The 19,661-nt window shown below is 42.5% G+C and overlaps 1 long non-coding RNA gene across 1 annotated transcript in view; it reads right to left on the reverse strand.

The window, feature by feature from the left end:
• Positions 1-213: 213 nt before the first annotated feature.
• The window catches only part of LOC141982424 (uncharacterized), a 46,280-nt gene continuing 26,832 nt past the window's right edge, over positions 214-19,661 (reverse strand). The window contains exons 2-4 of the long non-coding RNA XR_012638071.1: positions 3,062-3,316; positions 788-1,000; positions 214-309 (exon numbers count right to left, since the gene is read on the reverse strand). This is a non-coding gene — a long non-coding RNA (uncharacterized LOC141982424). The remainder of the gene's footprint in view (positions 310-787; positions 1,001-3,061; positions 3,317-19,661) is intronic.

Here is a 19,661-nt window from a genome sequence, read left to right on the forward strand (position 1 = left end):
TACATAAATGGGTTCTAATTTTGGCAAATGGCCATTCGGTTTCCCAGTAGAATTGCAGGATAAGCTGAAAAGTATTAAAAACAAAAGAAACAAAAGAAAGAAGGCAATCAACCTCCCACCTGCAGCTGAGATTTCCATTTTGCCAAGGATCCCACTGCTATCAACAACTTTGAATATGACTTTTGAGGGGGGGGGGGGGTTCTGTGTGTCTATCTGTGATTTTTCTCCTGTTTTTGCTCCTGCCGATATTTTACCGCATCCACCAGTAACAGCATCCCATCTTCATGTAAGTTACTGTTGAATATTAATCTGTAAATGAAAAAGCCAATAACTGTGTAAGAAAATTACCCCTACCATTTAAAATGCTGAAAACAAAAGATTCCATCACTCTCCTGTTCTCTTCACAATCCAGAAGAACAATGATATGTTCAGAACTAAACCAAGCAATGAAAGAGCTTTTGTATGGTTTATACTTCAACTGTACTTCATTGATTTTTAACACTTTTTGCAGATACAGCATAATTATAATCAAAAATGCAAATCCTGCATGTAATAAATGCAATTAGTTAAGAGACATCGACTACTTTACAAGCTGTGACGGGAAAAAAGTTAAAAAGATGAAATATTTTGCTCTAGCACTGTGATTTCCTAGTTCTGGCTCCGTATGCTTTAGAGGTTAGCAATAACATGAGAAATCATGCCTTCTACTCCACTCCCATTCCCCATACAAAAGGATTCAAGATGAACAGATATGAGTCAAAGGTATTCGTCTGACAAAAGCACTTACATGGTAAACAGCTGCTACAACAGAAGATGCTCGTTGGCTGTCATTTTAGTTTGGAAGGTGTCATTAACATTAATTTTGACAAATATCCTCTACTTGGGGAATCTGAGCCTGATCCAGCAGCCTTTTACTCATGTGAGTAATCCTTCCTTACATGCAGAGTCCTGATTTGTTAGAGTCCTAACACAGAGATCAGAACAAGACTTTGAGTCTGACCTATTAGAGAATAAGAAAAACAAAGAAAACATGAACAAATATAATTGTGCAGCAGAGAGAGTACTCTGAATAAACTGCTTTCAAAACTGGCCCCCATCAGACTCACCCGGGGCTTCCATACATGTAAAGATACAGTACACAGAAAAGAGAATTGCAGCATTCCCTCCTCCCCTTTTTTTTAGCTACATATATCACATTACTCATATTAGTAGTCTCAGTGGGATTACTCACACAAGTAAGGATGGCAGGAACTTCACCCTGATTTTGCAGCTATTTACCTGGGCAATTCCGTTCTGACACTGTGCTGCTTTGAAAGGAGACGCTCTCCCGTCGACTTACTTTAATCCTCTCATTCTGGTGGAATACCAGACCCGACTGGAGAGCATTCTGAGGTCAGTTTAGCAGGTCTTCAATTTAGGTTAGAAGGGGACTCCAGTGAGTTGTGATTGACCCGTCCTCAGAACTGAACATGTTTGCCCCAAACCTGTCCTCAGTGTAAAGTCAGTACTAGGAAACTGGACTAGATATACCCCATCTGTCAATGGCTATGGATACCTCAGTTCTGGTTACAGGATGTAATATACATACATATATATATATATATATATATATATATAGCTAGATTGCTGACAGTTGGTATTGGGCCAGATCCAGATGCTGCCAGTCTCTGATTGTGATGTTTGGTGGAGCTGGGCGGCCTAGCTGAGCTCTGACCCAACATATCCTGAATAATTTTGTCTTCTCGATGGCAGCTGCATAATGAGGTTTAGGCTGCTGTCAAGTCCCTTCTGCTTCCTATGGGAGGATTGTGTTTTGCCCCCCAACCCCACTCTGCCACGGGTACTTGCAGGTGATGTGGGGGGGGCATTGAGTTATACCCAGTGCCTGCTGAACTCCATAGGCTGGGGGATGGGAGGGATTGAATAGTCCAGCGCAGCCTGGGAGATTGAATAGGCCAGCACAGCCCCAGTGGTGATCTCCTGGCTGACAACTCCTGAATTCTTACTCAGAAATGAAATCAGGGATCCACCTGGATGAAAAACAAACAAAAAACTTTCCCCATGGAGATCTGGGGTGTGGGGCATTGGGGGTGAGAGAGGGGAATCTCCAAACCCCTGGCAAAGCAACAATATTTACTTTCTCCCACCGTCTCTTGTCCTGCTCCCTTTCTCCCTTCATAGCAGTTTGTTAATTTCTAATATGTGATTTATTTACAGAGAAGATTGATGTGGCTTGTGTTGATGTTTCAAGTAATTAGCTATCCATCCAAAACATTTCTTCCTTGTCTCTGGTGCATTTTATACAATGAAAAGACAACAACTGCCTATGTCAGTTTTTGCCAGGACAGAAGAAAATGAAGTTGAGAAAGGAAGACTGGATTGGATAAATTACAACAATATGTTCGGAGAGGCAGATGTTACCATAATTGTTCTCTGCCTCTGCCCCACAAATGATCTGACCCTCTAATCCAACCATTCAGCTACTCCAGGAACTTCTAGCTAATTCCTTCCAGGGGATACATCCTGTACTCCTTAATTGCATGACTCCAATGGGCCTGCCTATAAAATGAGGAGAACAAGATCTCCAACCATATTCTGGAATTCACAGGCAACCACGATATATTGGAAATTGTTGTATTGTTTTGCTTTGGCTGACTTCTCTGTGTGCCCAGGGTTAACAAAGCACTGCATTGGCATTCTTCTTCCTGAGCTTCCTTCTTGTGAAATGCTCTTTCACATTGACACGAAACACAGAAAGTTCAAGGAAGCTGAACTGGGTCAACAACTTGCCAACATATTCAGTGATGCTACAGAAGAATCAGTGCAGAAAATGATAAATGACATAAGCCATCCCTAGGTAATTTCCAACCAAATAAATCAGATAGTTTTAATAGGGTTCTCAGAGGTGTTGCCGCTAAAGAGGCTCAGCTCACATCTTGCCCCTTGTGGGCCTTTTGCTGCATCCTGCCACAGTCTCAGGGCCCTCTGGGTGGAGCGGACATAAGATTGGAGGGGCCTAAACCCACAATATCTCTATAGTTCAATCTCATGGTTCACTCACTGCTGGGTGCTCCTTGATCAGAGACGCAGTGCTTCTTCCCTGGTGGCTGTCAGGCTCCTAGTGATGCTCCCCTCATGTAGGGAAGCAGCTTGCTCCTGCCTCTTCACCAGTCAGCCCTGAACTGGGCCAGGTTCTGTCCTTTTCTCCTCCTCCCAGACCTGGCATTGGCTGCAGATATAGTGGGGCAGGGCCAGCTGGGCCCATAGACTCTCTTTAACCGTTTTCGTGCTGGTGTGAGGTTTCTCAGCTTCATCACTATTGTATAAATTAAAAAACACATACAAAATAGGCACATGGGATATGTCTAACGTTACAGTTAGCTTTTTCTTCACAACATACAAGACCAGAAAAGCTATAGTTAGCAATAGTAAGATTGGCCTAGATCATCTTCCCTCATGGTCTGTGTGTGGAGGTGACATTCTGTTGTGTGGGGAAAGGACTTTGGCAACATTCCCCCCACCTACCATCTGACATGCTCTGACAGGTCAGAGATTGAACTCTGGAGAGTGGCTTGGGGAGGAAGAGCATTCATGGACTTGGAAGGACTAGTGTGTTTTCCCCTCCAGATACAGTCAGGGAAGCTGCTTAGAAGTAAATACAGCCACTGGCTGTATTAACCTTTGTGTGGAGCCCCTCCATGCCATGGCAATGTTTTGGGGTAGTGGCTAGCAGCTGGAATAGAGTGTCTGTGTCCCAATTTTATAGGGACAGTCCCGGTACTCAGGGCTTTGTCTTATGTAGGCGCTTATTACCCCCAAGTCCCTGTCCCATTTTTTCAGACTTGCTGTCTGGTCACCCTGTGCTGGAAGGCCTGTCACCATAACTCCACTGGAGCTGGGCTGCCCAGGATGAGAAAGAACTGCTGGGAGCTGGGAGGCAACACATAAGAACATAAGTATATAAGAATGGCCATACTGGGTCAGACCAGTGCTCCATCTAACCGAGTATCCTGTCTTCCAACAGTGGCCAGTGCCAGATGCTTCAGAGGGAATGAACAAAAAACAGGGCAAGTGATCCACCCCCTGTTGTCCAGTATCAGTTTCTGGCAGTCAGAGGTTTAGAGACACCAGGAGCATGGGGTTGTGTCCCTGATCATCCTGGCTAATACTCATTGATGGAGCTATCCTCCAGGAACTTATCTAATTATTTTTTAACCCAATTATGCTTTTGGCCTTCATAACATCCCCTGACAAGTCCCTCAGATTGACTGTGTGTTGTATGAAAAAGTACTTCCTTCTGTTTGTTTTAAACTTGCCCCCTATTAATTTCATTGGGTGGCCCCTGGTTCCTGTGTTATACAAAGAGGTAAATAACACTTTCCTTATTTACTTTCTCCATTACAGTCATGAGTTTATAAACCTCTCTCATATCCCCCCATAATCATCTCTTTTGCAAGCTGAACCATCCCAGTCTTTCTAATGTCTCCATCTATGGAACCTGTTCCATACCTCTAATAATTTGTCTTGCTCTTTTCTGTACCTTTTCCAATTCTAAAATATGTTTTTGAGAGGGGGCAACTAGACCTGCGCACAAGTTGTGGTGATACCATAGATTTATATAATGGTATTACAATGTTTTCTGTCTTCTTATCTATCCCTTTCCGAATGGTTCCTAACGTTCTGTTAGGGTTTTGACAGCTTCTACACATTCAGGAGATGTGTTCAGAGAACTATCCACAATGACTCCAAGCTCTCTTTCTTGATTGTGTCGAGGACTCGAACCCCAGATGGCACGGTTCGTTGTCTGACCGGAGAGAGACAGGCAACACCAGCAAGGTCCGAATACAAAGCTTTTTACTGAAGAGTGCACACAGCAATAGAGAGCAGCCTGTCTCCAAAGAGAACCAGTAGCCTCTAAGTAAAATTAATAGGTTTTTATAGACAGTTTCGTTGCGTCACAGGTTTATTCATGAAGCAGCCCAAACCCCCCCTCCCCCACCATGTTAGTTAAAATCCTTTTTTTTTATTATGCATGCACTTTTACTTTTTTATTGTAGATAACTTTTAGCAAATTGTAATGCTTTACTAACTTTTTTATCGGTATGGGTGTCAACCAGGAGACGAGGAGTTAAGAACAGACATAACACAAGAACAGGGAGTGGAAAACAGTGCCTCCATATTTCAACAAACTGTTCCCAGAACTTTTGGTACAAAAATGCAGGAATGCAGGCCTCCCCTTTTTTCTTACTCCCTGCAACTTAAACAAGTATTTTTTTATTTTATTTATTTTGTTTAAGGACTTTTTTAGCAACCTTTATTGGCCTGACTTTGGTTCGGTTGGCATAACTGCTTTATATTTAATTTTTTTTACCTAAAAGTCCCCCCCTTTGTCCCCAGAGTGCCATAGGGGAACTCTTGGGACATACTGGCCACCGTGGGTAGTGACTTAGGACTATTCACTGGTTGGTAGGGCACAGCTTGGTACCCATTTAACAGCCACATCTTAACATAACATACAAAACTATTAGGCCACAAACAATTACAATGGCACTGCGAAGCAAGTTATGTAACCAGCCACCTATATTTGGAACCCAATTGAACAAATTGCTTTACCATGAGTTGACTCGCTTTTTTCCATGGTTTTTTGCAACTTGTATAAGGTGGTTTGCTTTTTTTCAGGTGGCGTTATAAACATCCAGAACATATACACAGCATTTTTGCCCAATTAACGCACATGTTTCTCCCTGAGAGGCCAGCAAAATATTTAATGCCAAGTGGTTTTGGAGAACCATCTGCCTTAGGTTTTTTTTTTTTTTTGTTCGGTTGCCAAATCTACTAAGGCATCGGCAGTGGTATTTGCCATTATTTTTAACACTTCCTGAAGTTTCATGACTCCTTCCCCAATATGCCAGGTGGCACCTTCACAGGCAAAGACAAATCCCACACAAGCACCCGTCCAGTCATTTAGGGCACGCCAAGTAAGGGGGCGAGAGTCACTTACATTTTTTTTAGCCCTTTTTACATTTTTGATTTTCCCTTTAGGGAGACGTGCACGATATACTACAGGTGGTTCTAACCAAGCCAAGTAGCAGGATCCACTTCGTGAAGGAGGGAGGGCTAGATATGCCTTGTTACCACACACCCAGTATACTCCAAAAAGGGTAGGAGTGACTTTGGACCAGGTATTATTAATAAGTTTGTACCATTTGGTCCAAGATGGGAGGAGGGAGAATTTAGCTGCGGGGGCGTTAGCAGAACATAAACACATAGTATGAGTTGGCAGGTTATACTCAAGCGTGCAATTTATAATGTAATGCTTAAGTGGTTTTTTTTATGCAAACTGCACTTGTTACCTGCAAATCTATGCCACGCGGAGGTGCAAGAGGTTGCCCCTTTCAAGAGAGAGATATTTCTCTTACTTTTAAAATGAGTGCCATTAAAATAGGCTTTGCACTTACTATTACCTATAGCTATTTTTCCTTTTTTTAAGAGGCACCATTGACTAATTTGTTTTTAAATTATTAGATACCTGCTTTTAGAGATGCCGGTATCAGCCCAGGTAATATTTAAATTGCCTGTAGAATCCTTTTAGGATGGGGTCCAGGTTATATTTACTACACTAAGGGGAATAAGAACCATGGGAAGACCTTTGTGGCTATAAGCTGGCATTAATGAACACACCCAGCATGAAGTGTTTTGTAGGGCTGGCATATGAGCTTTCATTTTATGGGCAAGACGTAGAAATGTGTTAAAACTGTGTGATTTTATAGTCTTAACCTTTTGTACCACCAAAAAAAAAAAGATAAATAACAAACAGATTAAAAACACAAGAACCCAGCTTAGAGAACGGGGCCATCCTTCCCTGAGAGGACACCACCAACTCAAGGTTTTTTTAGATGCAGCCGGAGCTTCAGGTCGCCCAAAGGGGTGGCAGTCCATTTGTCTTGAGCACAGATGTCGTCTGCTTCTGATTCACCCGGTTTACGGTGGGGCGAACGTGCGTAGCTCCCTCAAAGTCTGATGCCGTCTGCTTCTGGGGAACCTTTTTCCAGGTCAGGTTCCCTAGCGGTGCAATGCAGGTTAGCTCTATCGGTGGACAAGGGAGAGGTTACTAGCACTTCACCTTGTCCTTTCCCCTGCTGTTTAAAAGGAGGAAAGAAAAAACCCAAAAGGAGGGACAGGCTGATCAGTAGTCGAAGTGAAGTCATCTTGAGGTGGAGGGCAGTCAGTCCTTGGCACTTCACAGCGGTTTTGGTAGTTAGCAGGACTTAATAAGGGCCTTTCCAGCATGGGGCCACAGTAGTCTTTCGTTGATGGACCTTTATGGAGACCCATCATTTTGTATGGATAGTTGGGATTATGTGTTCCAGTGTGCATCACTTTACACATATCAACACTGAATTTCATCTGCAATTTTGTTGCCCAGTAGACCAGTTTAGTGAGATCCCTTTGTAACTCATTGAAGTCAACTTTGGACTTAACACAGAATCACTTGGTCTCTACACAGAAATGCCTGGCCTCTGGCAGATCTCTTGAGATTTCCTGATTCTCTGGTCTAAGCAAGTTGTATATTCCAAAGGGGGCAGCTGAGGAAAGAGCAAAATATGCACTCACACCTCTCTGATTGAATGGTCCAGAGAAACCTCCTCAAGGAAGTTCCCTGTTCCCTGTGCAGATTGTCACAGGCAGAGGAATGATCTAACCCATTGTTAGGACTCTTAGAAACCTTTCTCCTAAAAAATTAAAAGGAGATTCTCAAGTTATTTACCAGATTTCTTACGTCGTCCCTGAAATACTATTGTAAATAAGACATTTATTAACATAACAATGAACAATGAAGGAAATGCGTTGAGACTGAATTTGAACTAACTAGATTGTGTATGGATAGTCCGTAGGCTTATACCAGTGAAGGCCTAAAATTAGCCTCTCCAAATACAAAGATAGGGAATTAGTTTGAATCTGTTATTGCTTTTCCTAATGTTGTGGGGTGGGGGAAACAACTATTCTTCCTGACACCATCTGGCATAAGATAAGGCCATGGTATAGCTATGTGACCTCTGCACTGTTAACTTGTAAGAGTTAAAATTCTGTTTTGGTAACAGGAATTCTAACTTACTCCCCACATCAGAGATGCAAACACATCAGATATTAAACCTGAGAGGACCTGATGCCATGCGTTGCAGGCTTCCTTTGATGGCTCCAAGGGATATAAAGGTATTTGCTGTTTCCTTTTTTTCCTCTCGAGAGGCGTCTGATTTAGTCAGGTGGTTCACATTCCACATGGTAACATTTATTGTATGGCTCACACTCCATTGTCTCTTTTCCAATATTCTATCTTCCTTGGCCTTTCCCAAGAACTTTATCCAGAACCAAAATATTTGTTTATTTCTGGAATGTCCATCTGGTGCTAAGAGGATGAGAAAGAGGTTCCTGTCAGTGACACTCCCTGATCATCAAGAAGGTTGTTACAATCCACCACATGTCTGGGTTCTTTGTGTCATTCCTACCTCCACTGCTGTAAGATGTACAGCTGCAGCAAGATGCTGTTTTAGGAATCTGGCACTGATAAGTCTTCTGTTGCAGTAGAAGGTGGGATTTGTTTATACGTATGCACACACTTTCATAAATCACATACAGGCAGTGTTGCAGCAGCCAGGTTCCACAGCATCTAAGAATGTTATAACTGAAAATAAATCATGAGTAAAAGTAAAGTATACTTTTAATATTTATCACCATGAAGCTGGGACGACAGCATAACTCTCAAGTGGCTGAGAAAAGTGGAGGCAAAAATAAGTTAGGTCAAGTTACCGCCGAAAGTACTATTTTATTTTTTCATTTCCCCCAATGGACCTTCTGCCACCCCTGTTAGATGAAAAATACATATTTATTTAATACACCCCTGAGAATAACGCAAAATAATTTGTTTGCAGTATTGCCGTAGTTGTGTTGTATGTTGTGGTCACCAGCCTTTTCTCTCCACCAAATAATTTTCCCATTCTGTTATATCACCTTCTGTTTACAATCTTCAGGTTGCAAAGGGGTTCACTCACCACAGGAACACCTCCTGGTAGCCTGCTGTGGTGTAGCAACTGTCTCCCTCTGAACATGACACTGGACATTTGCCTGCTCATCATCCCTGCTAAACCCCAACTTCTGACTCTAGACTGTGGCTGGAGATAAACTCCAGCTAGAGCTGAGGGCATATCTATGGGCTCCCTCAATATCTCCCTCCCTTCTAACAAAGCTTTCCTGGATTGGCATGCAGTTCTGCAAAGGAAGAATCTTCTAGTATCCATCTAGCTATGAGGACCACCCTTCCTTCAGCCTCTTGTGAAGTAGTTTGTTCCAGTGTGCCAAGCCTTTTTGCCTGTGCAAGTCATCAAGGTCTACACAACCTCTCTTGCACAGCTTCTGAAAGAGTGTGTAGTAAAGACCCCCCCAAACTTTGTAGCTGACAGACACCCAATTAAAATTTCTCAGAAAGACTAGACTGTTTAGGGACCATTTTGAATATGCCCCCACTCTCCCAAACATAAACAGTAGATACTTGAATACCATAAGAAGAAATCTGACGAACTACATTCTTAATATCTTGTCCATCTTTTTCCATAACCTGATGCTAGAGGTCATGAGAAAAAGCTAAGCACAGTTATGAGAATCCTGAACACAAAAATTGCCTCAACGTGTGCAATTTAGAAGAGACGTTTGTTAAATTCTAAATGGCAAGGATGGCTCTCCTATTAGAAAGAAATAGGCTCCAAACAGGCCTGCCAACTTCATGCATTCCACCAAAAATTACTACATTAAACAGAAGTGGTACAGAAAGTCCTCCATCTTAGATTGCTTAGAACTAGACTAAAAATATGAATGAGATCCTTTGTCTGAATTCAGGATCAGAAAGAGAATTCTGTTTTTTTACTAACTATACAGGAATAACACGCTTCATGGCATGTCAAATGTACTGATGAGTCACTAGTGTCAGATGGCTTGGGGCTGATAAAGCTTTCCCTTTCCTTTGGATTTGTCCATGTCAGCCCTTCTTGGCCAGATCTACAGTGATCTGAAAATGCTCTTTTTTCAGATATTGTCTTGTATCTGCTCAAAATTCTCTGTTTCTTCAAACTTCCTGCCAAAAAAATTCATTCACTGGAATAATAACGGAAATCTAACAGAAAAAGGGGCAGGAATGGAGGCAAAGTAAAAAAAAATTAATTCAATAAAAATTCGCAGAAAAAATACCGAGGTACTAGCCAAACTGTAGTTAAGTGTGATGGTAGACATAAAGCTTTCAGAAATGTAGAAATGAAGTATGCTAGGGCTACATGAAAATTACTTATTTTAGATACAACAGTAGAGCAATAATATAATGTGCAACAGTTACACACAGCCTTCCTCTACACACTTACCCCTACTCACAGAACATGCTATGTTCCAAAATCTTGGGGGAAGATGTTTGGAGCAAACTCGTCTCAGTTAAAGGTCTCAGTAAAATTAAAGAGAATACAGTTTGATCACTGATTTAATCATTTAACTGCATACCTTTAAATGTGAAGAGGATTGTATATAAAGTAAGGAAAGGTGTCATTGGTTTCGGGCTACTGAATAAGTGGAACCACCAGTTGCATTATTAAAAGAAGTTCTGCTTCTAATTTTTTTCCTGCGGCAGGTAAAACCAAAGATTCTTCTCAAATGTCAAAATGCCAGGGTTAGTGAATTTAGTGTAGGAGACAAAATTCCCAGTGCTTCTACAGGTAAAACAAACTTTAAGGAGGATTCTAGCACTTTTGTAATGATGGAATACAACCTAAGGCAATATAAATTCATAATCTCTCAGGACGAATGGCCTTTAAAAATGCATCAGATTACCAACTCACCATTGAAATGGGATTTTCTCTGGCAGCCATACAATGCATGTAATACATACAATGAAATTGCATGTTAACTTGATACTTCCATTATTTTTGAATTTTTCATTCAGACTTGATCCAATGTCAATTAAATCTTTATAATAATAAGTATTATAGTCTAGCATCTAGGCACCAGTGCTTGGCCCCCATGTCTGGCTGGTTAGTGCTATCCAGGCAGCACAAAGTAGCTGTGTGGAAAGCTGCCCTAAACAGGTGTATGGGATTTCCTCCGGTGTTGGGAAATTCCCAGCTGGCATAAAACCAGTGTAGTTGAATCTATGCCTCCCACTTCTGGTACTTCCACCCAGCTTCAGAGACATGTCAGGACAATCTGGAGGTGTTGGTGGGGCCAGGGGTATCCAAAGCACACTGCATTCCAGAAATTCCTAGCTACTGGAACAGTCTCTAAGGGATTGTTATTTCTGGTGTAATTTAGGCTTCTCTGCACGGCCCCGCAATTTGGACTACAGGGGCATGAATTGCCACATGCTAGAATGCTGCGCTATAACTCCCCCACGCAGACTCTGTGGGTGTGAAGTAAAAGGTACCTAATTCATTTTAATGTAGTCCTCTTTAGGACTATGTTAACACGAACGAGGTACCTTTTAGTTTGTGCCAGTAGCATCCGCATGGGGGAGTTACTGCACAGCACACTAATGTGCACTGTCATTCACACCCAATCTGTAGGGCCAGGTAGATGTGAGTAGTTCTTAGACTGCTTTAAATTCTGCCAGCGGCTGTCTTGGCTCCTGCCTGGCTCCAGCACTGGGAGTGTGTGGAAAAGTGCCTTGGAGCCACTTTCCACTTGCAACAGGTCTTGCGCTGAGCACAGCTCAGCAGGACCTAAGGATCTGGACTATAATGTGTATTAGAGTTCCTTGTGAACATATTTACTTCGCCAATGGCAGTATTTTTTTTTATACAAAATTCTCTGCACAAGCTTGCATAAAAATGACTGGGATGTGCATGTAGGACAAAATTCACTTGTAGTGCCAGGCCCAACATTGGGCTTTCTGCACTACTGAAGACCCATTGGTGCCATGCAGGGAGACCTCAGGAAGACCCTGCACACCCCTTAGATGAAAGAATTTTTGCAGTAGTCCCACATCGTTTGATGCAGAAAACTATAATTGGTGCACACTGGGAAAGGCTCATATTCAGTGGGTGTGGGCCAGGGTGACATCCCAACAGCTTTCAACGTGAACCTAAGCTGTCATTTGAAAAAGAAAGTAAGTCTCCAGCTTCTGTGACTGCTGAAAATAGCTAGAAAAACTTGAAAAACTGAGTGCAGCTGCTACAGTGATATCTGTCTGCACATCCAGAACCTAGAACAATAGCACTGAGAGATGTGACCTGCCCAGTTCATTGCAGTGAGTGAGAACTCACATGTCTAATGATAATACTTTAAACGTCAACATTTTTAACAATTTCCCAGCTCCTCACGTATCTGAGAAAGGTGAGGGGGGATAATACTACGAAGGTCTGCACAATCTACTGTGTGTGACAGCTCACTTCGCCACCATCAGGGAGTGGGCTTAGGAGAAACCGCTACTTTTTTTCCAACCCCCGATCAAGAAGAAGCCAATCTCAAGGAGCGTAGCAGAGTCCATCAGGGCACTGGTGCCCCCTCGAAAGGGAGCCAAGCGGGAGAAGCCCAGCAGAGCTCATGGGTATACATAGACCCCACTGAGGGAGAGCTGCCAAGCCCAAGCAGCCCAGAGAACATAATCATATGTTGAACATCTGCACCGTCTACTGTCAGCAGCTTCTTGTGGGCAGAGATTATTTTGTGGGAGGAACTTGGAAAATTACCACCACCTCTTTTCCCCTGTGTGAACCCTGGAGCTGGCAGTGGGACAGAATAGAGACTGTTGATCCAGAAGCCCCAATCACCCCAAGAGCTAGTGTGGAGGAGCTGCAGCTGCTGTCCAGCCCATAGGTTAGAACAGTGGCTGCAGGGTAACAAGGGGGTGTATCTCTGCATGTTGGCCCCAGATTGAGTTGATTTTACTTCTCCACCCAGCTGCATTTAGGGTTGCCAGTTCTGGCAGGATGTATTCCTGGAGGTTTCATCACATGACGTAATCTTTAATCAAAGATTAATCTTTAATTCCTGGGGACTCCAGGACAATCCTGGAGGGTTGGCAATTCTAGCCGCGCTCCACCCACAGTCATAACCCTCTCTCTCACAAACAGGTTTAAAAGTGGGAAAGGCAATCTGAAATTAACCCAAACCTGTTTTAACTGGGTCTTTTGCTAAAAACACAATTTACCCAAATCAAACTTTATTGCATCTCATCTAAGAACATTTATGCCAAGTAGCTTGATGTGATTTATAAGATCCATGACATAAAATCCTCACACAAAAAGACATAAATGAACAGACTTGTAACAGAAACCAGGCTGCTAATAACAGAGCTCTGTCAAATAAATGCCTCCTATTGAAGTAAGTGTAAAAACTTCAGTGCACACAGTTTATGAAGGGGACAGTTCCTCTAGATCAGGGGTGGCCAACCTGAGCCTGAGAAGGAGCCAGAATTTACTAATGTACATTGCCAAAGAGCCACAGTAATACATCAGCAGCCCCCCATCAGCCGCCCCACCCCCCGCTCCCAGCGCCTTCTGCCCATCGGCAGCCCCGCCAATCAGCCCTACCTCCCTGCACCTCCTGATCAGCTGTTTCATGGCGTGCAGGAGCTTCGGGGGGGGGGGCAAGATGGGGAGCGAGGGCATGGCAGGCTCAGGAGAGGGGGAAGGAAGAGGTGGGGGGGGCAGGGCCTGTGGCAGAGCCAGGGGTTGAGCAGTGAGCACCCCCCAGGCACATTGAAAAGTTGGCACCTGTAGCTCCAGCCCCGGAGTCGGTGCCTATACAAGGAGCCGCATATTAACTGCTGAAGAGCCGCATGTGGCTCCAGAACAGGTTGGCCACCCCTGCTCTAGATGATCCTCAGGCAGTGATTCTGCAGACTCAGTAGTGAAAGAATTAATATTTTTCTGCCTTTATAATTAGTCATAAGATGTGACTAGTGCATACTGTGTTTTGAGCCTAACTTGAAAGAGTTAAGAGTCAAACCGAGCAAACATTAAAGCACTTTAAGTTTGCATTCACTCTCCTCAGAGCAAAGTGAGAAAAATAAACCCTTGCATACCCCACTGTATTTTATCTACACTCTTCTGCCTGGAATGATTCACCCAGACAACCAGACCAGTACCACTACATAATGAATTTTACTCCACTATGCATTTTGGACATTCAAGACTTAATAAATCTTTAGAGAAAAATCCAGTTCAGAATCAGTACAGTGCATATTTAAAGTTATTTACCTCAAGTTCTGATTAGCTTTCCTCAGATGCTCATTTACTGATGTGAGGTTTGGACTTTAATGCCATAAGTGTAAAGCACAGCTTAGCTTGCTTGTACCGAGGCAGCCATCTCCTGAGGTTTGTTTCGGAACTGCTGGAAACCAATTTGCCTTACTTGGTTTAGCGCTTCAATTCAGGCTGCCAAACTGACTGGTTTACATCACAAGATTTTTTTTTTTTATAGCTTGTGCATGAGAATAAAATATTAAGTGCCCTAGGCCTATTTTGTGTGTGTGTGTTTTTTTTCCTTGTGTGCCCCCATAATATATAGAAAACAGAGAACTTTGTCTTTGACCACCAAAGACATGCAAATTCAAAAAACTTCAAACCCTTCCCCTACAGTACACCTCAGGAGTGAGCAAGCCAAAGTCATGTAGGAAGAGTCACACTTGGGAGGAGACCTTAAATTTTTTTTAAAAGAGATTTCTCTAGCTATCTTTCACTAGTAATGTTTGCATTATTCCCTCCTTACTGGTTAACACATAATGCTATCCAAAAATCAGTCATTCTAGATGAGAATACAGATGGGTGGATTTGTTCTGAAAAATCCCACCACCATCACTTTGAAATGTCCCTTTCTAGAACTAAAACTTAAACCCAATCTTAAAATACGGAAAAGTTTGGATAAATATTTTTCACTTCAGTTCTCTATTGGGGCCAGAATTGAACCAGGGTTAGCAATGGTGGGAAATAGTTCATAGAATATCAGGGTTGGAAGGGACCTCAGGAGGTCATCTAGTCCAACCCCCTGCTCAAAAGCAGGACCAATCCCCAATTTTTGCCCCATATTCCTAAATGGCCCCCTTAAGGATTGAACTCACAACCCTGGGTTTAACAGGCCAAAACTCAAACCACTGAGCTATCCCTCCCTCCCATTTTAGGTATAGCTAAAGACAGAATAATGTTAGGAGCTGGGGGAAATCCTGTTAAGGTTTGAGTTAAAACCTCATGAAGATTGATGACTATGAACTTCAATTAACATAATGGTAAGGATAAGGTAAGCATAAACCCCTACCTAATACAAAAGGATTGTGTGACGGAATTTTGGAATGTATGGGCAGAGGGGTTTGTGCTGAGTATTTTTGGGGGTAAAGATGTGTGTTTTTTCTGAGGGAAGGGAGAACACAGAACCAGAGAAAGACAAAGAGCCTGAAGAAAGCCAAGTAGGAGCCTGTAAGCATAATATGATCCGGGAGAAGCTTTGGGCCTGGTTTTGACTAAACTGCCTGGGGGTTGAAAGCAAAGAAGTTATCCCCTGTTTTGGTTGCTGCTGCATTTGGAGAAGCAGGACTTTGTAATGTCCTTCTAAATTAGGGTGACCAGACAGCAAGTGTGAAAAATCGGGACGGGGGTGGGGGGTAATAGGAGCTTATATAAGAAAAAGACCCAAAAATCAGGACTGTTCCTATAAAATCGGGACATCTGGTCACCCTATTCTAAATAAGCAAGATTTCTTCAAAGAAAATATCAGAATCCATCTCAATTTCTACTCTCAACTCTGAACTTTGATTAACTGCTCGGATCAAAAAAGGGCAACAATAATATAGGCCAAATTGTAAAAAATAGGCATATGACCTGTACAATTCCTAATAAGAAACATTTGACATGAATGTTAAAAAGAATATCTCCCCACTGCATATGTGTTATGGAATCATATATTTATATTGCTACCACTATTCAGATTTTTGCTGTACTTTTCAGGGCAGACAGACATCAGATATCCCTCCTATGACTCAGTTTTTAACATTGTACTGAAGGCATAAAAAAGAGACTATTAATACCTTAAACACAACCAACACTGCACCTAGATAGCATAAAACATGTGTGTGGGAGTCAAAGGCTAATATGTCCCTTACTCCTGCACAGAAGAGGGCCAGGATTTGTCCTGATAATTGTAAAATACTTATAACTGTTCCCCCCAAATAATATTAACATAAAGTAACATGAAATGTGTGCCTCCAAGGAAATGTTCTCACTGAACAGTTAACCCGAGTCATCTATACTAAAGTGTCTTCACCTGACTTTCCCTCGCTAGAGTGAGAGTGGCCACACTGACTACCAGCACTACCACACTAGCACAGCACTACTTTTATCAGTCGCTAACCATGGGACATATCCCATGGTTCTTTGCACTGCAGTCAGTTGAGCCGCTTCCCAGTGACTTGTGGGAGAACTTATCTGTCTTTTCCAAGCACATGGGGTGAATTATAGGGAGATGTGGGAGAACTAGTGGAACTCCAGTGGAGCTAGTCTGCATCCACGTCGAAGGGTGGCCACTTTAGCAGCTGCCAAGTTGTGCTAACTCGAACATTAGCCTATACCCCTGATGGACTAAGTTAAAATCACCATCACACTTGAGTTAAAGGTTTTAGTGCGTGGCTATGGCTCAAGTTATAACTTGAGTTAATTCTGCAGTGAAGACAAGCCCCCAGTGGCAAAAGCATAAGGACACAGCCTCTGATCCATCCTTTTAGCAGGATTCATCATCCTACATAAAGCTATTGAGCTGACTCACTGAAGTAGGTGTGTGGCTTGTTAACTCCATCAGGATCTCAGAAAAGTGGGAGTGACCCTCTGGGCCAAGAAAACTAAGGGCATGGACAGGGCAATCTTTTAGGAAACCCTAGGTACAATCAGTCTTGGAAAGAAAGCATCAGATGAAGTTTAGATTCTGTTAGTGTTATTTGGGTTACCAGTAAAGCTACGTCCTAGGGAAGAGTCAGTTTGACCTTATGATGTCACATATTTTTGGCAAGGTGGGAGTGCCATCTACTCACACAAAGAAATTCAAAGACAGCCTGTCCTAAACCATGCCACTGAGCTCAGTTATTGCATTGATATCATCCAGCACAGCATGATCTTATGTATTATATATGCTGCAATTAGATAACATGGAATGAGTTAAAAATGACGTGGCAGCCTTAATTACTGATTTTTCTTTCTGTGGGTTACTACACTGTTACTTTACCATTGTCTCCTTGGGCCATGTTCTGAGGTCCTTACACAGTTGTGATCCATAGCACATTCTCACCCAGGGGAGTAAAGAGGTGTAAAGGTGGTGTGAGATACCTCTTTCCTCCCCTGTGTGGGCTACTCATATCTCAATTCGACAACCTGAGTAAGACCACTAGATCCGCTCTTGACTATGTAGGCAGGGAGTGGGTGGAACCTGCTGGCCATCTTAGAAGGGGTACTAATGTGTGCCAAGCTTAGAGTCCGTGGTGTATTACCTCTCCTCTGGAGCAAGGGGGAAATCAGGGGCGGGATTGTGACTCTGACTCATAATCTGGTCCCTGGTCTGCTTCTGGGGCAGCACAACTGTGTGCTACCACTTCCTCGGTATTTGAGACAAAGTCACACTCTTAACGCTTTGTGTTATTCTTAGTCCTTATGTCGATTGAAGTAGAGAGCCCAGGATTTGGCCCCCTGTTAATATGGTGACTGATACTGTGACTATTTTTTCCCCACAGAGTGCTGCACAGTTAGAGTATTTCTGAAAGCTCTGCATAAACTGTAAACAAGGTAGAAGAGTCAGGTCTGTAATGAGCATTTTCTCTGCAGAAATTATGCTCATGCAGTGATGAAGCTCTTCATTCATTTGAACTCATCTCACTCCGTGGCATGTGTTTCTTCTCATAGTGTCATTGCTATAAATCCATAACCATGCCACAGAACATTCACATTAGAGATTAGCTGCAATTGAACATTTTGAAATTTGAACATTGTCATTTAACAGGGAGAGAGAGAGACCCTGGCATAAAACAAAACAAAACACACCCAATTGAATGGGGTTAGGTGGGGGTACAGAGACTCCATGTGATTTTTATGGTTGCACAGTTTGTCAAGAGTTTGGTAATTTATAAAACTTCCTGATGGAAACATATGAATACACCAGTCAAGGTAATAATTAATTCCCTTGAGGAAATGCTCATTAAAGAAAAGACTGCTACAAGAAAGAACATTCTAAAAAGCTAGAAGATTACAATGTAAGTTAGCTGCCAATTAAGCCTTCATGGGGTTGAGAAAGGAAAATGAAGGCAACAATATAGCTTTCTGACTAGGGATTTGATCTTCAGGATAACCTCCAAACTACAATGTTTCACTTACTAAAAGCCCCACTGAAATACATCCTTGTTGATTATGCCATAATACTGTCCATTTATCCTTACAGGTGAGGAAGAATTCCATTACTCATAAATGCAGATAGTTATGAACAGCGACAAAGGCACCTTTTTCATAAGTGAGTCCATAAGGAAACATGGAAAATCCTTCTGTTTTCCACTATGGTGTATCCCAGGGATAGAACTTTGTAATAAATAAGAATCCAGTGATTCTCTTGGTAGACACTTGACTACGTATTTGTGGGATCAGTCAGCAGGGCATCCTCTATGCATCTATGTGCAGCAGCCGATTTAATAACTGTTGACTATACACGAGCCTACGGTCACTGAGCAGCATGGTAGTCTAAGAATAAATTTCTCCAATAATTTTAGTTCAGTGAGGATTTTTTTTAGTATAAAATGCTTTCAAAATACATTTAGGACCCAAAACTGCAACCGTTGTTCATACTGAGTAGTGCTTCCTTCCACTAGTTGTTACAGCAGGTCAAAATTCTCATCTCACTGACTCTGGCATAAATTGAAGCCAAGAGAGTTAGCCCAGTGTAAAACTGGTGCATGTGAATTGAGAACCAGGGCTTCCATTGTGAAATCAAACATATAAGACCAAATTGTCACAATATTTCAGACAGTCAACATATTGTAGGCACAGACCCCATACAAAAACATGCTGCCGGATGCGCCTAGTGGCAGAGAAGTCTTTCTATCACAGGGAAGGACGCCACGTTAGGTGGGCTGCATACACTCTGGGGTTTGGTTTGGTTTGTTTTACTACGGCTATCTTCAGGGGCAAAGTCCACACTGCCAATGGAGCCATCTTGTTCTTGCTGCAGGTGGCAGCATAACCCCTGTTGGATTTTCGGACCAGCACATCTCTTTTCCCTGAACCACACCTCTGGCTGCAGTGGTATGTGTCCTGTCTCATTATCGGGGCTTATCTGTTAGTGCACTCTTGAGAGCCACAATGCAATTCCCTCTGCATGTGGTTGCTTTTGGCCTAATCCAAAGCCCGGTGAAGTCAATGGACATCAATAAGAGATTCCCATTGATTTCACTGGGCTTTGGATCAGGTGTTTTAGGTACTGGGTCTTGGCTCTTGTAAGGCAATTGTATAGGAATGGGCAGGATTTTGCCCTTTATATTCATTTACCTTTTATACAGAATTATTTTCCTTTCTCAGAAGTATACTACAACTTGTGGCAATAAGGGCTGACTATGATACATTGTAATAAAGGTAAGTACTGTATCTATTACCAATGGAAGAAAGCTGTCT

This window comes from Natator depressus, chromosome 2 (genome assembly GCF_965152275.1).
Source record: "Natator depressus isolate rNatDep1 chromosome 2, rNatDep2.hap1, whole genome shotgun sequence".
In the NCBI taxonomy this organism is placed as follows: domain Eukaryota; kingdom Metazoa; phylum Chordata; order Testudines; family Cheloniidae; genus Natator; species Natator depressus.